Below are 8,872 nucleotides of genomic sequence, written 5' to 3' on the forward strand. Positions count from 1 at the left end.
GAACTTTGAACCATAACAAGAGTTTTTTTTCTAAATTTCTTCAAATCTCAAAGTAGCAGGATCAGGTGCAAAAGTTAGACACAAGTAACGCTTTTCAATTTCCTGGCAGATGCCTTTGACAATTAACAACATTGAAATTGAGAAGCACCACTTGTGTCTCAATTCTTCACCTAACCCTACTACTATAACACCTAAAGGAGTCTAGGAAAAAACTTTGGATATGGTTCAAAGTTCCAACAAGAGCTATCTTTACAAGTGTGACCAATTAAAGAGATGGTTCAAGTTCCAATAAGTACATATCCAAGTACGACCAATTAAAGTCAATTCGCCAAGGCCTAACTTTACAACGGATATATGCAAATGAGCAAATAGTGAAGGTGTATGAAACTCATGCACGACTAGCATTGGAAGTCGATGATTTACCTGAATATGACACGTGTTTATCAAAATTGAAAGCCACCTAATCTGAAGGAATCAAAGGGCTACTATATGGATTTATAGCATACAGTTTGTTTTGTGTTATTTGGCACTCCCATAAGAGACAACAATACAGACCTCTTATCCTCCATGGTATGGCTATTGGTTGAAGCAAAGCAGAATGAAGTTGTAACACATGCACTAGCAGTCCATTTAGCCGTCACCAGGAAACCATGTGATTTCTCTTCAGAAAATACAACACGACTCCCTACTTGAGTACATGCCTAATGGCTCTTTATATGCAAAAGAAAGAGGTATAATGTTGTGAGATGTATGCCTCATTTTTTTTTCAAAAATAGAAAATAAAGAGATGTTTGCCACGTTTTGTTTTTTTAAAAAAAAGAGAGATAGAGATGTCTGTCTCATTCCTTATCAATCGGGTGTCCATGTTGCTTTCATCACTCGAGTTTTGGGCTTCTAACATCTTGCAAAAGCAAATAACAAGGAGAAAGATCGAACAGAAGAATGTGAAGAATGGGTACGGGAACATGGTGCATGTCTCGTCAAAGAAAACACCTTGACACATAAGCAACTTCATCCAGTCTACACATCTCGGATTTAGAGGATGTTGTTGCCTACAGAGATGTCAAAACTAGAGGTGCTCAACATTACATCAATTTGTGCATAGCCTGTACATAGTCAACAAAAAATCATGTGAATTGTTTCTATGCACAAACCTTCAATATCTAGAGACCTCAATGGCTAGTTCAACAAGCACCTTTAAAAACTACACACAATTTCAAATAGTGTGCTTGTCAATGCACCTTAAATATTAATGAAACAATCAAAATACCTCTCTCAGATAGTGATACTTTTAGATCCATCCAAGGAGAATTAATGTGAAGATGATACTGAAACAGTCATATCAAGGAAAATTGACTTTAATTGGTCACATTTGTAAAGGTAGCTCTTGTTGGAACTTTGAACCATAACAAGAGCCTTTTTTCTAAATTCCTTCAGGTCTCAAAGTAGCAGGATCAAGTGCAAAAGTTAGACACAAGTAATGTTTTTCAATTTCCTGGCAGGTGCCTTTGACAATTAACTCAACTTGGTAATTGAGAAGAACCACATGTGTCTCACTTCTGCACCTGACCTTGCTACTATAAGATCTGAGGAAGTCTAGGAAAAAACTTTGGATATGGTTCAAAGGACCAACAAGAACTATCTTTACAAGTGTGACCAATTAAAGAGATGGTTCAAGTTCCAACAAGTACCAATTCAAGTATGACCAATTAAAGTCAATTCGCCAAGGCCTAACTTTACAGTGGATACACAATGAGCAAACAGTGAAGGTCGATGAAACTCAAGCACGACTAGCATTGGAAGCCAATTAATTACCTAGATGTAACCAGTGTTAACCAAAATTGAAAGCCACCTATTCTGACGGAATCAAAGGAGTATCATATGGAGTTTATAGCTTATAGTTTGTTATGAGTTATTTTGCATTCCAATAAGAGATAAGAATATAGATCTCTCATCTCCCATGGCATGGCTATTGATTGAAACAAAGTTAGAAAGAAGTTGTAGTACATGCACTTGCAGTCCATTCAGCCGTCACAAGGAAACCATATGATTCCTCTTGCTCCCTACTTCATTACATGCCTAATGGCTCTTTATATGCAAAATAAAGAGGTATAATGTTGTGAGATGTATGCCTCGTTTTTTTTCCAAAAAAATAAATAAAAAGATGTGTGCCTCATTTTTTTTTCAACAAAGAGAGAGAGAGAGAGAGAGAGAGAGAAAGAGAGAGAGAGATGTTTGTCTCATTCCTTTTCAATCGGTTGCCCCTGTTGCTTTCATCACTCAAGTTTTGGGCTTCTAACATCTTGCAAAAGTAAATGACAAGGAGACAAATGTGTTAGAAGATAGGCCCATGCCTACACGACCAAGGAAGGTCCACATATCTAAGAGTGTTAGAATATAGGCCCAAGCCCATAAGCTATGGACCCACTGAAGATGGGCCAAGCCAACACGACAAAGGAAGACCCACATATCCAAGGGTGTTGGAAGATAGGCCCAAGCCCATAACATATGGACCCACAGAAGATGGGCCCAAGCCCACACGACCAAGGAAGGCCATCTATCTAAGAATATTGGAAGATGGACCCAAGCCCAAAAGATATGGACCCACAGAAGAGTTTCAGTTTAAAGGTGTTTTAGTCATATTAATTTTTTATTTATATTGGGTTATTTTATTATTCTAGGATTTATCTTTAAGTGTTAGAGTTTAGGTGTAATTGGGACAAGGGTAGTTTAATTGTAATTAGACTCTACTACTTTCTTCTATTATAAATAGAGGTTCATGTATATTGGGACAAGTCAATGAAGTATTTTTCTTTTCCATAAATTCAACATGGTATCAGAGCAAGTTCTCATATGTGGGCATGTCAAACGCCTAGCCAATACTCCCTAAAAGGCCGACCTGTTATGGAGCGGAAAACTAACCATTTAACCAGAGTAGACGGAACCACTATGACACCCACCGTTCCCGTTTCTTATCGCTGCCCTCCGGGATTTGAACGCAGAACGTGGTACCCAGCTTTGATACCATGTTAAACGCCTAGCCAATACAACCCAAAAGATCGGTCTGTTAGAGAGCAAAAAGCCAAGTACATAACACAGACCACAAACTCTAACACCCACCGTTCCTGGGTTTTGTACCGTTGCCCTCCGGGATTCGAACGAGAAATGTAGTGCCCAGCTCTGATACCATGTCAAATGCCTAGCCAATACAACCCAAAAGACCGGTCTGTTAGGTGCGGAAAGCTAAGTACCTAACCCATCAGTGGTGGACAGAACCACCCAGCTCTGACACCCATTGTTCTCACTCCTTACCGCTTCTGCCGAGATTCGCATGCGAAAGATGGTGCCCAACTCTGATACCATGTCAAACACCTAGCCAATTCAACCCAAAAGACCGGTTTGTTAAGTGCGGAAAGCCAAGTACCTAACCCAGGTGGACCAGGGGTGGACGAAACCTAACCCAGGTGGACTGGAACCATCTAGCTCTGACACCCACCGCTCCCGTTCCCTATTGCTTCCTCAGGGATTCGAACATGGAACGTGGTGTCCAACACTGATACCATGTCAAACGCCAAACCAATATAACCCAAAAGATCGGTCTATTAGGTGCGGAAAGCCAAGTTCCTAACCCATTAGTGGTGGACGGAACCACCCAGCTCTGACACCCACTGTTCCCGTTCCCTACTGCTTTCGCCAAGATTCGAACGCAGAACATGGTGCCCAGCTCTGATACCATGTCAAACACCTAGCCAATACTCCCGAAAAAGGCCGACCTGTTAGGGAGCAAAAAGCTAACCACTTGACCAGAGTGGACAAAACCACTCTGACAGGGCATTCCACCCAAATTATCCAAACCTTTAAATGGCTAGTCATTTGGGATGGGCCTTGGATCCAATTTAACATGGTATCAGAGTAGGTTCTGTGAGTTAACTTGGTCAACCTGCAAAGGTAATGTGATATTTTTTCTGATCTATTATCTCTAGCAATTTAGATTCTTATTTTTTTCTTTTCAGTCCCTATACCCATTATTTTTTTTACGTTTTCACCTCTATACTGCTCCCCCGCTCTGTTTGGCATGGGGGAAGAAGACTTCTCTAGTTCTGTTTCTCGTGCAGAGAAAAAAAAAGATGGTTGTTAATCGTTGAAAGTCCTTTGGAGGTTGCTCCTATCATCCGAAGATTTATTTTTGGAAGATCTATCTACCTCGTCTGTTGTAATCCGACTGTGAGTCAATAGTAATTAGGTGCATAGTTGCAAGTGAGATGGATTGGTGTTGAAGCATAATCAGAATGTTAAAAAGAGACTTCCGAGTTACTGGTGCCTCTCCTCTTCCCAGAAATCTGCTCCTGGTGTTATCTGCAAAAGACATGCTTGCTAAAAAAAACCAGAGACATTATTTGTGCCGAAGACTCCCCCCTTCACGGAAACACGACAGAAGATTATTTCCAGAAATTTGATTTGCCTTGCTCATTTGCTGGTCTTGTTGTTATTGTGCCGTTGCTGCTAATTTATTGCCGCTTGATTTCTGTAATTTTAATCTTGATCATGTTGCTGCTTATTCGGTTATGCCAACGTCGCATTGGAAGACGTTGATGTTGTTTTCTATTTATCCACAACTCTGTTGGTGTCGCAGGGGACAACAGCCCCAACCTCCACCGAGTTACTGAGTTGCTATCCATTATAATTTCCACTGAGGGGGAGAAAGAAAGTTTAATCTGGTTCTAAGTCAATTTTGTTTGGTGTCGTTGCTGAAGAAGAAGAAGAAAAAAAAAAGACTATTGTTTGGTATCGTTGTCGAAGAAGAAGAAGAAGATTGTTGTGATTAAATTTTCCTAGTTCTGAGTCCGCTCTATTTGGCACCATTGTCGAAAAAGAAGAAGAAGATAGTTGTTTGGCACTGTTGCCAAAGAAGAAGAAGAAGACTATTGGGATTAAATTTTTCCTAAGTTAGGAAAATTTAACCAAGCGTTGGTTTAGCGCCTACGAAAACTCTGACCGAACTCTCCAGCAAACCAGCGACCCAAGGATCACTTGGTTCTGTTCCGACTGAGTCAACCTGGTCTGGGTCAACCTGACCTGGGCCACTTATTTTTTGCCTCGGTTATACAGATCCAGGTCCCAAGTTTTAGATATATTTTTGCTGCAACTCTGCTATATTGGTCTACTATTTGACTCGGTGCGACTCAATATTTTTTCCAGTTGGATTATTATTTTGAGGAATTCACAACACATTCCTTGGTCAATATATTGCATCGGATCATTTCATGGGTCCTTTTTAAAAAGTTTATTATTTTGGTTCGTGTTATATGGGCTCAGGCCCATTTCAGCTACTACTATTGTGTGTCTTTGGATGGGACATTATTATTGAAGAAGTGGTGGCCTCAATGTCCTTCTCATACCATCCTTTATTTGACTCTCACACATATCTTTGGGTCAACCTTTATTGTAACCTTTTGAATGTTGCTTCGGTTGGGAATTTAAGTCCATCATATATACATATGGGTGTTTTAAGTCCATTGAAACTTTTATATATATACCCGTGTATTTTTTATCACCGTCTTGTGAATGACAAGCATTACCCACTTCTACCTATTTTTACCTGTGAGAGTCAGTGCCCCGGTTGGGACACCGTGACAAAGGAGCATATTACTACATCTATGTTACCCGTTAATTTCTACCTGTGAGAGTCGGTGCCCGGGTTGGGACACCGTGATGGAAGAACTTATTACTACATCTATGTTATACCCCATTTAATTGGCATTTATTACTCCTACCACTTGAGAGTCGTTGTCTTGTGGTGGGACACGGTGATGGAGGAGTTTTATTACACTTGTGAGCATTGCATATGGACCCACTACCTACAGAAGATAGGAATGTGCCCTACTGAAGTATGGAGTAATGTCATACGACTTGGAGTGATTTTACTCTCACTTATCTTATGTCAGTTGTGCCTTATAGAAGAGCCACCAGTGTGAGGGGGAGTGTTGGGAGATATGGAGGACTACCATTTTATACAAGAAGATCTTATATTTCATTTGCAGTAAGCTGGGAGTTCATGATGTTCTCTCACCCCCAGTTAGAGGGGGAGTGTTGGAAGATGGGCCCAAGGCCATACGACCAAGGAAGACCCATATATCTAAGAGTGTTGGAAGATGGGCCCAAGCCTACACGACCAAGGAAGACCTACATATCTAAGAGTGTTGGAAGGTGGGCTCAAACCCCTAAGATATGGACCCACAAAAGATTGGTCCAAGCCCACACAACCGAGAATGTTGGAAGATGGGCCTAAGCCCATAAGATATGGAACCACAAAAAAATTTTCAGTTTAAATGTGTTTTAGTCATGTTAATCTTCTATTTATATTGGGTTATTTTATTATTCTAGGAGTTACCTTTAAGTTTTAAAGTCTGGGTGTAATTGGGACAAGGGTAGTTTAATTGTAATTGGACTCTACTACTTCCTCTAGTATAAATAGAGGTTCATGTACTCTGATTATAATAAGTCAATGAAGTATTTTTCTTTTCCATAAATTCAACAAAATGGACCATAAGGTGATGAATGGGTACGGGCACATGGTGCAAGTCTCGTAAAAGAAAACACCTAGACACACAAGCAACATCATCTAGTCTACACATCTTGGATTTAGAGGATGTTGTTGCCCACAAAGACGCTAGAACCAGAGGTGTTCAAAATTACACCAAATTGTGCATAACATGTACATAGTCAACAAAAATTCTTGTGAATTATTTCTATGCACAAACCTTCAAGATCTAGAGACCTCAATGGCTAGTTCAACAAGCACCTTTAAAAACTACACAATTCCAAATAGTGTGCTTGTTGGACCTACCTCCACTTTCATTGGTAATGTTGATTTTTAGGACTCCATGGATTAGCTCATGGAGTAAAGGAGAGTTCATATTAGGGAAAAAATAGGAGGAAGATAGAGGTTATGGATTTGTGTCAAAATCCTCTCCCTGAAGCTCAATTTATAGAGGAATAATCTATAATATTAGAATTATACCCCTAAAACTTAAACTAATTATATCAATGTCATCTTTATAAAATGACTCTTTATTTACCTTAATGTCATCTCTGTGTGGACCTTCCTTGGTTTCTAGGCTTGAGCACATCATCCAGATCTCCAGGATGTCTTGGTCTTTCTTGGTTGTGTGGAACTTGAGCTCATCTTCTAACACACTTGGATGTGTGGGACCTCCTTGGTCGTGTGGGTTTGGGCCCATCTTCCAACACTCCCTTTTAAACTGGGGCTGATAGAACATTATAAACACCCAACTTGTTGAAAATGGTGCATAGGATCTTCCTGTATAAATTGGCAAACCACCATATCTTCTAACACTCCCCCTCAAGCTAGTGGTTTATTTGTTCTTCTCAAAATACCCAACTGGCATAATAATGGTGAGAGAAAAAAATCACTCCTAGCCATATGACAAAACTCTATACTCTAGTCAAATGGTCATAATTAAAAATACTCTGTGCTCAATTTCAAAGATGAAAAAGTAGCCCAACTGTGGGGCACAAAGTCTACCCACTTGCTTAGGGTAGTTTAAAAAAACACTTATTGGGTGGATAATAGACTTGACCCAAGCTGGATGTTTGGCTTACTTCTATCCTCCGTAAGTAGTGGGTCTATAAACATTGCTCAGAAGTGATAATAAGAGGGAAATCAAGAATCACAAGAAGATAATATGTTGGGGCCACCAGGTGCTTTCTTCTTCATCAGAATAATCGATCCTAACAATAATCAACAATCGAGAAGTCTTTCAATAATAATGTCCCAGTTAGAGAGACACAATATCAGCACCAGAAATGGGCATGAGCCTAAATAACACGTACTAAATAATAAAAATCCTTAAAAATGACACAAAAATAATCAGTTGTGAATGCATCCAAAATTTGTGCACCAAATAATACGTTAACTAAGTAATAATAATTTGAGTCAATAAATGAGCCACACCGAGTCACGAGAGGAATCAATAGAGAACTCGGGACCTGGACCCATATAACAAAGGCAGAGAGTAAGTGGGCTGAGTATGGTTGACCTGGATCCGAGTTGACCCGGGCCGAGTTGAATTGGTCTGAGTTGACATGAGTTAACTCGGCAGAACAACAAACATTTAACCCGAGAGAGAGCTTGAGTTAACCTGGGCCCAAAACCACTCGACAGAGTCCGGTACAGGTCTCGGTAGAATAAGCGCTGGAATAAAATCAAGCTACCTAACTTGGCGGATTTTAATTCAGAAATATTGTCATTGTCTTCCCCGACGTTGGCTTCCCAATAGCGTGGGACAACAAAAAATCAGCGATACAATGTCCGAAACAAAGATCCCGAAGAAGCTGCGACGAAGAAACAACAAAGGGATCTTTTCGAAATAGATCAATCCAGTAGTCGTCTTCGTCCTACCGAAGTGGCAACCAGAGCCGATACAGCCGCGAGACTTTCCCAAAAAAGGAAACAAGCAACAACGATCTGACAGAGAATCTTTCCGAAATAAGATCCAACACCGGAATGTAATGGTAGCAAAGAGACGATCAGATACCAAGGATAATCAGCGGCTGGCCAAGATAATTTCGGCAGGGTGACAACGTCCTTCAGAAACAGAAATATAGCTAGTGCAATATAGTAGAGGATTGAGCCAGCTAAGGAGACTAGCGAAAATCGGAGTTATTCTCGGTATCGCACTCGCCATCGCCGTTGTCATGGCCGGTGCACTTCTCCTCTCCAACTTCAGTAGGCCCACCGACAGATCCTTTCTCTGTGGCCTTGATGTTGGGATTTTTCGGGCGACCGACACCACCGTAGCGCCTATTCAACTGTAGGCGATCGTCCATTATGCCACCTCCAAGGTTGTTC

Source organism: Aristolochia californica, unplaced genomic scaffold (assembly GCF_029961685.1).
Source record: "Aristolochia californica isolate CCGP_79_NKW_82.1479 unplaced genomic scaffold, dmAriCali1.0.hap1 SCAF_11, whole genome shotgun sequence".
NCBI lineage: Eukaryota > Viridiplantae > Streptophyta > Magnoliopsida > Piperales > Aristolochiaceae > Aristolochia > Aristolochia californica.